Source organism: Pongo pygmaeus, chromosome 10 (genome assembly GCF_028885625.2).
Source record: "Pongo pygmaeus isolate AG05252 chromosome 10, NHGRI_mPonPyg2-v2.0_pri, whole genome shotgun sequence".
NCBI lineage: Eukaryota > Metazoa > Chordata > Mammalia > Primates > Hominidae > Pongo > Pongo pygmaeus.
In genome coordinates, this window is record NC_072383.2 from 55,810,508 (window position 1) to 55,825,321 (window position 14,814).

Sequence of the window (14,814 nt, forward strand, 5' to 3'; positions counted from 1 at the left end):
CTCAATGAAAGGAAGTCATTTTTTCACACAATGCAGTAATGATAAAGAATGATTATTTTCTCTTTACATTGATAACACCTAATCCTTAATCCTCCTTATGAGATTTGCTTTAATATCTATAAATAATGAACATTTCTAAAAAATGTGCCTCCAATGGAACTACAAACTCACTAGAAATTGCAGAGGATGTCCATGTGGAGATGTTTCATATGAAACTGCAAGTGGCTCATGACATTACTTTTGGATAGTTCCCCTGGGGGAACATGACACACATCTGACAATATAAATGAGATAATTTGTATCTTGGCCTAAAGCAGGCTTTCTGCTTTGGTGTCTCTTCATTTCAAATAATAACACTGGGAGGCCTGGAAGAAAGAGGCAGATTCATCATTTAAACTGTGTTTCCTACATTAAGAGATTGGGAATGCAAAACAAGGGAAGCTGAGCCCCAGAGTTACTGGTTGTTATCTCTTTCAGCACTACTAGTAGCAGATCCATTGTAAACTTGTTGGGGCAACATGGGCAACTAGGGACTCTCTAGTCACTTGTTTATAACAGAAGTCAATGCTTTTTAAACATCTTTAACTCCATTTGTGGCATAAAGTCATCAGTAGATTCAGTTAAGCAAAAACCTTTCTTTAATACTTATATTGAATTTCTTCAAAAAGCATTTATTAAGCACCTATTTTATGCCAGGCACTGTTCTAGGTACTGGGTCACTGGTGAACATGATGGGTGAAGTCCCAGCTCTCTTAGAGTTTACTTTTCCTTGGGAATAAAGACAATAAACAAGTTAACAAAGAGGCTATAAAGAAAATAAAATAGGTTAATGTAATAGAGAGTGACACGTGTGGGGTGGAAAAGGCATCCCTGAGGGAGTATTATTTAAGAAAATGGAATGAGCTAGAGAAGGGGAATGAAAAGAGCACCCCAGTCATTGGAAACAAGTGCAAAGGCCCGAGGCAGGAGCAAACTTGGCATTTTCAAAGTACTGGAAGGAGTTCTTGTAGCCAGAGCCTGGTGAGCAAAGGAGGGGTAATGGAAGATAAGCAAGGAGAGGCAGGCAGGGATTGGGCCATCTGGGATCTTGTAAGATCTCGATGAAGAGTTTAGATTTTATTGTATGTGCAATTCTAGCTGCTGTGAGGAGAATGACTGTGTGGGCAAGAGTGGGTGCAGGAAGAGCACCAGGGCTATTTCAGATAAGCCAGGTAAGTCCAGGGTCTTGGTCTAAGGTGGAAATAGTAGAAATGGTGAGAAGTAGTTGATTCCAAAATATATTTTAGAGAGAGAAACCACAGGATATATTGATGGATTAGATGTGGGGATTGAGGGAAAGAGGTCTTTGTCCTGAACAATCTCCTGAGATGGGAAAGAAGAGGTTTAGGGGGTGGAAATTAAGAGTTTGATTTGAATGTGCTTAGTTTCAGATGCCTACTGGGCATCAAAACACTGATATCAGATAAGTCGGAGCTGAAGATACACACTTGGGTGTCATTTGTATATAGGTTGCATTGGAAGATCAGGGCCATGACAAGCTGATGTTGGGAGACAGTATAGATCCAAGAGAAGGTGGTGCAGAACTGCGTCTCCAAGTCACAACATTGTTGAAGTTGGGAAGAGGAAAAGAGCAGCAAAAAAAAGGAGAAGGACAAGCCAGTGTAACAGGCAGGAAGATGGAGAGGTGTAGCTATGGAAATCAATAGAAAAAGTGTTTTAGGGAGGAAGAGTATAGTGCTGCAGAGAGGTAAAGTAAGATGAGAACAGAGAGATAGCCATTAGATTTGTCTCTCAAAGGTCATGAGTGACCTTGAGAAGAGTGAGGTTAACAAAGAGGATGAAACTCAACCTTTCTCTTCAGAGAACTGACAGTGTAGCCACAGAAACAAAAACCAGTCTAAAGTGGAACTTTATTTTGTGGCTCTACTTAACTTCTCAGGGTAACTGTAACCATAGAAACCCACTGTGATTTAAGAACCCCTAGAGGTTGCACAGTCCAAACTTTCACCTTGGGCCTTCCAGGACAGGCTGACAGATGTTAAAAATTTGCACAAACATTTCCAGGACTGGAAGTTCATCTTATGATAGTTCACTTTGTGGCTGGATAGCTTTGTCTGTTAAAATAAAAGCCTTTGACAATTTAAATTTAGCAGAGTTTATTTGAGCAAAAAATAATTCATGTATCGGCAGTACTTAGAACTAGCAAAAGTTCAGAGAGCTCACTAAGCACAGTTGGAAATGAGTATGTTTACACAGTAAAGGGAAGTGCAGAAAGAGCTTGACTTGCTACAGCTTGATGTTTGCCCTATTTAAACATGATCTGAGCAGGTGGCAGCCTGTGATTGGCTGGAGCTCAGCTGCTATGGTTGGCCAAGACTGACCATTTGTTATATTCCAAAGTTAGATTTTCAGTTTGTTTACTCACTAAGTTGCAATTTGTTTGTAGGAACTCAAGGTATGGAGATGGCCTCAGACCAATGGCCTCCTACTTATTTAAGAGATCTCTTTCAGAGTATGGAGATGTCTCATGCCAGGATGTTTATTTGTTATTATTAAATTAATTAATTTTTATTATTACCATTTTGTTATTATTTTATTTTATTTAACCAATGGAGACTCACTGTATATTATTTTTAACTTACTATTTTATTATTATTAATTACCATTTTGTTTTTACAGGATTTTTTTTTTTTGTTTTTTGAGATGGAGTCTCACTCTGTCGCCCAGGCTGGAATGCAGCGGCACGATTTTGGCTCGCTGCAAGCTCCGCCTCCTGGGTTCACGCCATTCTCTTGCCTCAGCCTCTTGAGTAGCTGGTACTATAGGTGCCTGCTACCACGCCCGGCTAATTTTTTTGTATTTTTAGTAGAGACGAGGTTTCACTGTGTTAGCCAGGATGGTCTCGATCTCCTGACCTCGTGATCTGCCTGCCTTGGCCTCCCAAAGTGCTGGGATTACAGGCGTGAGCCACTGCGCCCAGCTTTTTACAGGATGTTTTTAATGTCTTTTTGCTATTTCTTCCTTTTCTCCTCCTACTCTGTATGTGTGTGTGTGTGCATGTGTGTGTGTGCTTGTATGTGTGTGTGTGTGCATGTGTGTGTGTGCTTGTATGTGTGTGTGAGCATGTGTGTGTGTGCTTGTATGTGTGTGTGTGCATGTGTGTGTGTGCTTGTATGTGTGTGTGTGTGCATGTGTGTGTGTGCTTGTATGTGTGTGTGTGTGCATGTGTGTGTGTGCTTGTATGTGTGTGTGTGCATGTGTGTGTGTGCTTGTATGTGTGTGTGAGCATGTGTGTGTGCTTGTATGTGTGTGTGTGCATGTGTGTGTGTGCTTGTATGTGTGTGTGTGTGCATGTGTGTGTGCTTGTATGTGTGTGTGTGCATGTGTGTGTGTGCTTGTATGTGTGTGTGTAGTGGGGGGAGGTGGGAGAAGAAAGAGCATGGGCTTCTGAGCTAGACAAAAGTTCTTTTTTGGCTCTGGCACTTAATAATTTTTCAGTTTTAGACAAGTTATTTTATTTTTAGGGGATTAGTCTCTTGATCAGTAAAATAGAGACAACACATAGTTCATAGGGCGTATTATGGGGCTAGAATGAGATGATCTGTATTAACACTTACTGATATGGTTTGGGTGTGTCCTCTCCCAAATCTCATCTTGAATTGTAACTCTTATGATTACCACATGTTGGGAGAGGGACCCAGTGGGAGGTATTTGAATTGTGGGGGTGGGTCTTTCCTGTGCTATTCTCATGATGGTGAATAAGTCTCACGAGATCTGATGGTTTTATAAAGGGCATTTCCCTGCACAAGCTTTCTTCTCTTGTCTGCCACCATGTGAGATGTGCCTTTCACCTTCTGCCATGATTGTGAGGCCTCCCCAGTCACGTGGACCTATGAATACATTAAACTTCTTTCTTTTGTAGATTGCTGAGTCTTGTGTATGTCTTTATTAGCAGCGTGAAAACAGACTAATACACTCACCAAGCACCTGGTAAGCGGCAGGTGTGGAGTAGATGTTCATTACCTTCCCCTCCCTCAGCTCTTGTGAGGAGACCAGCTCTTGGCTTTGCTGGGGTCTTCCTCTTGGAAATGTTCCTTGACACTCCTCACCCTTCCCACCCACACTCAATCAAGCTTTCTTCTTTTTTCTTTGTGTGTGCCTTTATCATACCATCTATGATATGTGATTGGTTTCTACATTTCTCTCCAACTAGACTGTAAACCTTCAGAGGTTGGGAAGGGTTTTCACCTTTAGGGATGAAAAATAGCCTGCTGATTAAAGGTGCAGCTTGAAGCCAAACAACTTGTTCCATCGGTGTCAGCTGAGGTCTTGAGCAATTTACTTAACCGCTCTGTGCCTCGTTTCCTCATTTGAGGAGTGGGTCTGACATAATTGGGTGAGGATTAAATGAGATAGCTCTGGTAAGTTCTTGAGACAGTGCCTGCCACATAGCACTCCATAAATGTTTGCTATTACAAGGATTGTCTTTGTAGCCTCTGCAGTGCCTGGTCTGGGGACTGGTGCCCCAAAGGAGCTAGTCTGTGGGATGACTGAACAAAGTGACCAAATAGAGAGCATGGATTATTACCTAGATGGGTAAGTATGTTGCAGACAATATTATTATTTTAAATGACTCTTTAAAAAATAAAATTTCAGAAGTTTTACATAAAAACATGCTTATTATAAAAAAATTCAACTAATATAGAATTATATCAAGTAGAAAGAAAAACACCTTATTTCATCACCAGCTCTTCATCTTTCCATGTGTTAAGTTTGGTGTATAACCTTCCAACCTTTATTATTTAACACATTTACTGTTTTCTCTTTGTGATTCAGGCATTGGCTCTCATGCCCATAGACTGAAAAACAAACTCTACTACCCATTTGCCAAAAATGTCAGAGACTAAGAATTCGAATTAATCAGACATTGATACATTAATTCTAAGTTGTTAGAAACTTATTACTAACAACTTGTTTTAAAAAAATAATTGTTTTATACCTGAATATATCTTTCACTTCCTTCAAGATGATTTGTGTGCAGAGTAGACACTGGCCTTGGAGTGTTTGGGGATAATGGGAAGAGGCGCTTTTTTCAAAAATTCTCTCCCACACTCTGTCACGTGCTTGGTATTTTCTTGTTAGAGCTGCATTTCTTTGAGTTCTGATATTACCAAAAAGCCCCTGCAAATTTGCAAGTGAGCACAGTTTTTAGACAAAGCAGCTTAAGGGAAGGGAAAGCCCTGAGAATGAACCTAGAAGCTTTGTCCCTGTCAGGGTTTGACTTTTAGCTCCTCCTGTTTAAGAATCAGAATCTCAGCCCTGACTCAGGGGCTTTAACTCTTCTGGTTCCTATGCTTTGATTTTGTCATGCTCTGGTTCTTCAGTTAAAGTTCCTCTCTTCAGACTGATTTTATATTTTGGAGAAACAGTAGGAGGAGCTCTTTGGATGAGCTGAGGCTTTAGCCATCCTTTGATAATAAATTTTTATTTCTAAGGCACTAGGCATAGACCTAGAGGCATTTTACTGTGGTAGGTTTTTATCTCTTTTTAAAATAAATAGAAAGGGACACATGAATTTTTATCAAATCATGGATCTAAAAACAAAGCCCATGGTAACAGAACATTGCTCCATATTTCCTAATAATGCTTTATTACTAACATTTTCTTATTATCCTAAAAACTAGCTACTTCTCTTCCAATTTTATGGTAATATCAAGTTATTGGTTGAAACATTATTATAGCTGTTTTATATTTGAAAATTTATTTTGGGACTGAAATATCTTCAGGGAAAACATGATTGTATATTCATAGATGTTATGATTTCTTAACTAAGTCTTTTAATTTTTATAATATTTTAATACTTTTATTTGTCTAAATGTTCAAATAATCAATATCCCAAGGTTTAACAGTGCTTACAGTGTAATTGCATTTAGAACAATAAATTTTATATTGACAGTTCAGGGATCCCTATTTAGTTGAACATAATAAATTATGAAACCCTGTTGATTGAAATCTGGTTAGATGCTGCTGTTAACGATTTTCTCTTTCCTCTGTTATTAGTGTTTTATGTTGAAGTTAGTAGCTTCTAAACTTCACCCCTATGAGCACTCCTATCCTTTCAAATGATTATAAAGTGTTTCCCCATTTGATAAATTGTGGTAAAATACATGAAACAAAAAAATTTATCATCCTGACTATTTTTAAGTACACAGTTCAGTATTTTTAAATGCATTCATAATGTGCAATCATCACCATCATTCATCTCCATAACATGTTTCATCTTGTAAAATTGAAACTCTGTATCCACTAAACAATAATTCCCCATATTTCCTTTTCCCCAGCTGCTGGCACCCACTATTCTACTGTCTGACTCTATAATTTTGAACTACTCTAAATACCTCATATAAGTGGAATCATACAGTACTTGTCTGCTAGAGACTGGCTTATTTCACTTCACATAATGTTCTCAAGATTCATCTATATTGTAGCCTACATGAGAATTTCCTTCCCTTTTAAGGTGGAATATATTTCATTGTACAGATATACCACATTTAGCTTATCCATTCATCCATTGATGGACCATGGGTTGCTTTCATGGTTTAGCTCAAAAATGCTCCTACCAACATGGGTATACAAATATCCTTTGAGGCCCTGCTTTCAGCTTTTTTTGGGTACAGAAATATAATTGCTGGATCATAAGTTAATCCAATTTTTAAATTTTTGAGGAACTGTCATACTGTTTTCCACAGCGGCTGTAACATTTTACATTTTCACCAACAGTACACAAGGGTCCCAATTTCTCCACACCCTCTCCAACACTTCTGTTTTGTTCTGTTCTTTTGGCAGTAGCCCTCTTAATGAGTGTGAGGTGGTGTGTCATTGTTTTGATTTGCATTTCCCCAATGATTAGTGATGTTGAACATCTTTTCATGTGCTTATTGGCTATTTGTGTATTTTCTTTAAAGAAATGTCTATTTAAATCTTTTGCTCATTAAAACTTTTTTTTTTCAATATTGTGGGCAGTTTAGTATGGCCCAACTCATAGTTGGAGGGAGGCAGGGACAAACCCAGTGTGCTTCTGCCAGCTCTGAGGCCACCACAGGACTCATAGAGAGTAGGCTCATAAATAGACAGGAACCAGAGATCGCAGTGGCCTACCAGCCACTGCTTCCAATTCCTGTTTGTAGAAAAAAAAGACTGCCACCTTTTGGTCCATTGGCTTTTTAAGGCCAATGGGGATGAGCAGATGGCAACTCCCAGGCATCCCGCAAAGAAGGTGAGTCACCTTAAGACTTTTGCCCAGTTTTGAATCAGGTTGTCTTCTTGTTGTTGAGTTTTAGAAGTTCTCTATGTATGCTGCACATTAATCCCTTATCAGATGTGATATTTTCTTTCATTTTGTGGGTTGTGTTTTTACTTGGTTGATAGTATCTTTTGATGTACAAAATGTAAACATTTTTTAGGAAGTACAATTTGTCTATATTTTCTTTTGTTGTCTATGCCTTTGATGTCAAATCTGAGAAATGATTGTCAAATCCAATGTTGTGAAGCTTTTGCCCTGTGTTTTCTTCTAAGGGTTTTATTGTTTTAAGTCTTATGTTTAGGCTTTTGATCTGTTAAAACATTTTAAAAATTGTTTCATTTTTGTTTTTAAACTTATCATAGAGATGAGGGTCTTGCTATATTGCCCAGGATGTTCTCAAATTCTTGGCCTCAAGTGATCCTCTGCCTTGGCCTCCCAAAGTGCTGGGATTGCAGGCATGAGCCACTGTGCCTGGCCTCTGATCAATTTTGATTTAATGTTTGAATATGGATTAGATAAGGATTCAGTTTTATTCTTTTGCATGTGAATATCCCATTTTCCCAAGATTATTTGTTGAAAAGACTGTCTTTTCCCCACTGAATAGTCTTGGCATTCTTGTCAAAAATCATTTGACCATATATATCTATATAGGAGGGTTCATTTCTGGGTTCTTAATTCTATTCCATTGGTATATATGTCTGTCTTTATGCCACTACCACAGTATTTTAATTATTATAGCTTTGTGGTAAGTTTTAAATTCAGGAAATGTGAGTCCTCCAGCTTTGTTCTTTTTTTCGGGTTGTTTTGGCTATTTTGGGTCCTTGAGATTCTATATGAATTTTAGGATGGGTTTTTCTATTTCTGCAAAAAATGCCATTTGGATTTTGGTAGTTTTGCATTGAATCTGCAGATCACTTTGGGTAGTATTGATATCTTAGCCATATTGTCTTCCAATCCATGAACATAGGATGCATTTCTATTTGTTTAAGTCTTCTCTAATTTCATCAGTGATTCATAATTTTCATTGTAAAATATTTTACTTCTTTATTTAGGTTAGTTCCTAAGTGTTTTATTCTTTTTGATGCTATTGTAAATTGAATTTTCATAATTTCTCTTTTAGATTGTTTATTGTTAGTATGTAGAAATGCAACTGATTTTTATGTGCTAACTTTGTATCCTGCTACTTTGCTGAATTCCATTATTAGTTCTAATAGTTTCTTTTGTTAGAATCCTGAGAGTTTTCTATATATAAAATTATATCATCTGTAAACAGAGATAATTTTACTTCTTCCTTTCCAGTTTAGATGTCTTTTCTTTTTCTTGCCTAATTGTTCTGCATAGAATATCCAGTGTTATGTTGAATTCAAGTGGCAAAAGTGGGCATTCTTGCTCTGTTCTTGATATTAGAGGAAAAGCTTTTATTGTTTTACCATTGAATATGATGTTTGCTGTGGGTTTTTCATAATGCCTTTTATTATGTTAAGGTGGTTTCCTTCTATTCCTAGTTTGTTGAGTGTTTTCTATCATCCCCTTTTCTGCACCAATTGAAAAGATTATGTGGTTCCCTCCCCTTCATTCTGTTAATGTTGTTTATTACAGTGGTGGATTCTAATACGTTGAACCATCCTTGCATCCCAGGAATAAATCCCACCTGGTGATTGTGTAAAATGCTTTTTTTTTTTTTTTTAAGTATTTATTGATCATTCTTGGGTGTTTCTCGGAGAGGGGGATGTGGCAGGGTCATAGGATAATAGTGGAGAGAAGGTCAGCAGATAAACACATGAACAAAGGTCTCTGGTTTTCCTAGGCAGAGGTCCCTGCACCCTTCCTAGGAAAGGTTTTTTTCAGTGTTTTTGTCCCTGGGCACTTGAGATTACGGAGTGGTGATGACTCTTAATGAGCATGCTGCCTTCAAGCATCTGTTTAACAGAGCACATCTTGCACCACCCTTAATCCATTTAACCCTGAGTTGACACAGCACATGTTTCAGAGAGCACAGGGCTGGGGGCAAGGCCATAGATCAACAGTATCCCAAGGCAGAAGAATTTCTCCTAGTACAGAACAAAATGGAGTCTCCTATGCCTACTTCTTTCTACACAGACACAGTAACAATCTGATCTCTCTTTCTTTTCCCCACATTTCCCCCTTTTCTTTTCAACAAAACCGCCATCATCATCATGGCCCGTTCTTGATGGTCGCTGTCTCTTTGGAGCTGTTGGGTACACCTCCCAGACGATGGGTGGCCACGCAGAAGTGCTCCTCACCTCCCAGATGGGGCGGCCGGGCAGAGGCGCTTCTCACCTCCCAGACAAAGGGCAGCCGGGCAGAGGCGCGCCTCACTTCCTCCCCGACGGGGCGGCGGCCGGGCAGAGGCGCGCCTCACTTCCTCCCCGACGGGGCGGCGGCCGGGCAGAGGCGCGCCTCACTTCCTCCCCGACGGGGCGGCGGCCGGGCAGAGGCGCGCCTCACTTCCTCCCCGACGGGGCGGCGGCCGGGCAGAGGCGCGCCTCACTTCCTCCCCGACGGGGCGGCGGCCGGGCAGAGGCGCGCCTCACTTCCTCCCCGACGGGGCGGCGGCCGGGCAGAGGCGCGCCTCACTTCCTCCCCGACGGGGCGGCGGCCGGGCAGAGGCGCGCCTCACTTCCTCCCCGACGGGGCGGCGGCCGGGCAGAGGCGCGCCTCACTTCCTCCCCGACGGGGCGGCGGCCGGGCAGAGGCCCTCCTCACTTCCTCCCCGACGGGGCGGCGGCCGGGCAGAGGCCCGCCTCACTTCCTCCCCGACGGGGCGGCGGCCGGGCAGAGGCCCGCCTCACTTCCTCCCCGACGGGGCGGCGGCCGGGCAGAGGCCCGCCTCACTTCCTCCCCGACGGGGCGGCGGCCGGGCAGAGGCCCGCCTCACTTCCTCCCCGACGGGGCGGCGGCCGGGCAGAGGCCCTCCTCACTTCCTCCCCGACGGGGAGGCCGCCGGGCAGAGGCGCTCCTCACTTCCTCCCCGACGGGGCGGCCGCCGGGCAGAGGCCCTCCTCACTTCCTCCCCGACGGGGCGGCCGCCGGGCAGAGGCCCTCCTCACTTCCTCCCCGACGGGGCGGCCGCCGGGCAGAGGCCCTCCTCACCTCTCAGACGGGGCGGCCGGGTAGAGGCGCTCCTCACTTCCCAGACGGGGCGGCCGGGCAGAGGCGCTCCTCACTTCATCCCAGACGGGGTGGCGGCCGGGCAGAGGCGCTCCTCACCTCCCAGACGGGGTGGCCGGGCAGAGGCCCTCCTCACTTCCCAGACGGGGCGGCCGGGCAGAGGCGCTCCTCACTTCCTCCCAGATGGGGTGGCGGCCGGGCAGAGGCCCTCCTCACTTCCTCCCCGACGGGGCGGCCGCCGGGCAGAGGCCCTTCTCACTTCCTCCCCGACGGGGCGGCCGCCGGGCAGAGGCCCTCCTCACCTCTCAGACGGGGCGGCCGGGTAGAGGCGCTCCTCACTTCCCAGACGGGGCGGCTGGGCAGAGGCGCTCCTCACTTCATCCCAGACGGGGTGGCGGCCGGGCAGAGGCGCTCCTCACCTCCCAGACGGGGTGGCCGGGCAGAGGCCCTCCTCACTTCCCAGACGGGGCGGCTGGGCAGAGGCGCTCCTCACTTCCTCCCAGATGGGGTGGCGGCCGGGCAGAGGCGCTCCTCACCTCCCAGACGGGGCGGCTGGGCAGAGGCGCTCCTCACTTCCCAGACGGGGTGGCTGGGCCTAGGCGCTCCTCACATCCCAGACGGGTCGGCCAGGCAGAGATGCTCCTCACTTCCCAGACGGGGTGGCCGGGCAGAGGGGCTCCTCACATCCCAGACGATGGGCGGCCAGGCAGAGATGCTCCTCACTTCCTAGACGGAATGGCGGCCGGGCAGAGGCTGTAATCTTAGCACTTTGGGAGGCCAAGGCAGGCGACTGGGAGGTGGAGGTTTTAGCGAGCTGAGATCACGCCACTGCACTCCAGCCTGGGCAACATTGAGCATTGAGTGAGTGAGACTCCGTCTGCAATCCCAGCACCTCGGGAGGCCGAGGCGGGCAGATCACTCGAGGCCAGGAGCTGGAGACCAGCCCGGTCAACACGGGAAACCCCATCTCCGCTAAAAATACAAAAACCAGTCAGGCGTGGCGGCGTGTGCCTGCAATCCCAGGCACTTGGCAGGCCGAGGCAGGAGAATCACAGGAGCCCGAGGCAGGGAGGTTGCAGCAAGCTGAGATCACGGCAGTACAGTCCAGCCTCGGCAACAGAGGGAGACCGAAGAAAGAAGTAGAGAGAGACCGAAGAAAGAAGTAGAGGGAGACCGAAGAAAGAAGGGAGACGAGGGAGAAGGAGAGGAGGGAGAGGAGGGAGAGGAGGGAGAGGAGAGAGAGGGAGAGGGAGAGGGAGAATAATGTTGAACCTATGTAAAATGCTTTTAATGTGCTGCAAGATTTGGTTTGCTAGTATTTTGTTGAAGATTTTTGCATCAATGTTCATAAGAGATGGTGGTCTTTTGTTCTTTTTTATTTCTTTCTCATTTATTTTTATTTAATTAATTGTAAAGATACAGGGTCTCACTCTGTCACCCAGGCTGGAGTGCAGTGGTGTTATCCTAGCTCATTGTAGCCTTGAACTCCTTGGCTCAAGCAATCCTCCCACCTCAGCCTCCTGAGTAGCTGGGTCTAAAGGCATGTACCACCGTGACTGGCTAATTCAAAAAAACATTTTTTTTTTGGAGACAGGATCTTTATCCCAAGTGGTCAGATAATATGCAGTTACAGGATCTTCAGGGTGTCGTTTTTCTGGCTAGAAACCTCTGTGTCTAGGCTGTTTCACCAACTCACCCTGCCAGGCTGCACTTGACCTACTGGCCTGGGTCCCATGCCTGCCAAGGGTGAGTCAGACATGGAATGGCCAGGGGTGTGTGAGTGAGCATGGGGTCTGGCCACTGCATACAGTCAGACATGCTGGTTGCTGCAGTGGGGTAGGCAGCTCCAGGTGCTGGCACAGGTGCTGGCCCTTTGCAAGGCTGCAGCTGGACCAGACACACCACAAGCAGCTTCCAAGGCTGGAATAGGGGAACATGGTGATGCCGGGAGGCTTGGAGATGCCAGGAACTGCAGGTCCCCAAAGTGGGAGTCACAGCCCTGGCTTGGGGAGTTCCCAGGTCTGGGCTACCTGAAGAGCCATAGCTCTTCTTTCCTTCTCTTCACTCGCAATGTTGCAAGTGAGGGGGTATGTCTCAGCCCTGTTTGTGTTACAGCTCTTTTAGCCTTGTCATTTGGGCTTATGCCCAGGAAGAATGAAGTACACAGACAAGTGGAGGGTGAGCAAGACAAAGAGGAACTTTATTGAGTGATATAACAGATCAGAGGAAATCTACACGGGGCAGCTCCTTTCTGTAACCAGGGTGCCCTGATGAATGTTCTGCTCCTAGCAGAGAGGAGACCCTGGAGTGGGAAGCTCCTCTCTACAGGCAGGTCATTCTGATGTCTTCCCAGCTTTCAGCAGAGAGGAGGCCCTGGAGTGGGTAGCTCCTTTCTGCAGCTGGTTGTCCCAATGTCTCTGCAGCTCTCAGCAGAGAGGAGGCCCTGGAGTGGGTAGCACCTCTCTGCAGCTGGTTGTCCCAATGTCTCTGCAGCTCTCAGCAGAGGGGAGGCCCTGAAGTGGGTAGATCCTCTCTGCAGCTGTTGGTCCCAATGTCTCTGCAGCTCTCAGCAGACAGGAGACCCTGGAGTGGGTAGCTCCACTCTGAAGCTGGTCCTCCTGATGTCTGTTCTGGCTGAGCCTGGGGCTTTTATGGGGCTCAGAGGGGAGGAAGTGCTTGCCAACTGGTCCATGGGTGGTCATGGACAGGCCTGGAAAAGGCACCACAAGTTCCATCTCTGGTCCCTGTGACTGGCAGACCAGCCCCCAGCCTTTAGGTCCTCCTTGGCCTGATGGTGGGGCTCACTGGGGACCTGTCCCCTTCCACTCAGGAACTTGCCTGCCTCCTGCTGCCATTCATGGCACCCAGGCTGTAGGTGCTAAGGGGTGCCTTCAGACCAGCACTGAGTTGCCATCAGCCTCCTTTTGGCTTCCCTTCTATGCTTGTTTGGAGGGGGCTGGGATGTCAGGGGGCTGATGTGTCAGCGCTGCCCTGAGTGGGTGCAAACTCAGCTGGGCCATGACAGCACCTGGGCTTGGCCCTGACTTTGCTTTGAGATTGGAACAGGTACCAACAGCAGGGGGAAGCCAGGCAGTGAGAGCAGGCACTTCTGAGCTTGTGAGGGTAGGAGGGCCTTCCTGGGCTTCTAAGAGTGCAGGGATGCCTGAATCTGCAGCCGCAGTTTGGGCGGCTGCAGCTGTGCCTGGTGGGGGTGTGTGTGCAGAGCTCCTGCCTGCTCCATGGTTTGGGTGGCTGGAGCTGTGGGGTGAGGTGTGGTTCCCACTTGCTCCCAGGCTCGGAGAGCACAGGGATGCCCAGGTATTCAGCTGTGGCTTGGGTTGGCTGCAGCAGCACCTGCGGAGCTCCCATCCCAACTCAGAAGGGGTGGGGCTCCTGCTTGTCCTTGGCTCCTGCTGTCTCCATGGAGCATGCAGCCCCAGCTGTATCTCCCCACTGCAGCTGGCATGATGGCAGTGGCTGCTCCAGATGGGCCGCTGCTGCCATCAATACTTTGTATAGTATCTATATTTTCAAACACATTGAGACTTAATTTGTGGCCTAACATATGGTCTATCTTGGTGAAAATATTTCATGTATGCTGGAGAAGAAAGCATTTGCTGTTATTGTTGGGTATAGTGTTCTGTATGTGTCTGTTAAATCTAGTTGATATTTTGTGTTAAGTCCTCTATTTCCTTATTTTCTGTTTGGTTGTTCTATCCTTTATAGAGAAGGGGCTACTGCAATCACCAACTATGACTATAGAATTATTTCTCTCTTCAATTCTGTTTTTGCTTCATATATTTTTGATGGTCTGTCATGTTTATAAAAGTGTTATGTCTTCTTACTGTGTTGACTCTTTTATTAATACACAATGTCCTTCTTTGTCTTTTTTAACCTTTTTTTTGATTTAAAGTCTGTTTTATCTGATATTAGCATAGCCACCCCTGCTCTCTTTTGGTTATGATTTACGTGGAATATCCTTTTTGACCCTTTCACTTCCAATCTGTGTGTGCTTGTGAGTCTAAATTGAGTCTCTCTTGTAGAGAGCATATAGTTAGATCATGCTTTTAAAATCTTTCTGCCAATCTCTGTCTTTTGATTAGAAAATTTAATCTACTTGCAACTAAAGTAATTACTGATAAGGAGGGACTTCTGTCATATTGCTCTTTGTTTCCTGAATCGTATATAGCTTTTTTTGTCTTTCAGTTCCTACATTACTGTCTTAAAATTTTTTTTTGGTAGTAAAATGTTTAAATTTCTCTGTTATTTCCTTTTGTATATATTCTATAGCTATTTTCTTTGTAGTTACCATGGAAATTACATTTAACATGATAAAGTTATAATAGTCTAATATGAATTTATACTATATTAATTTAAAT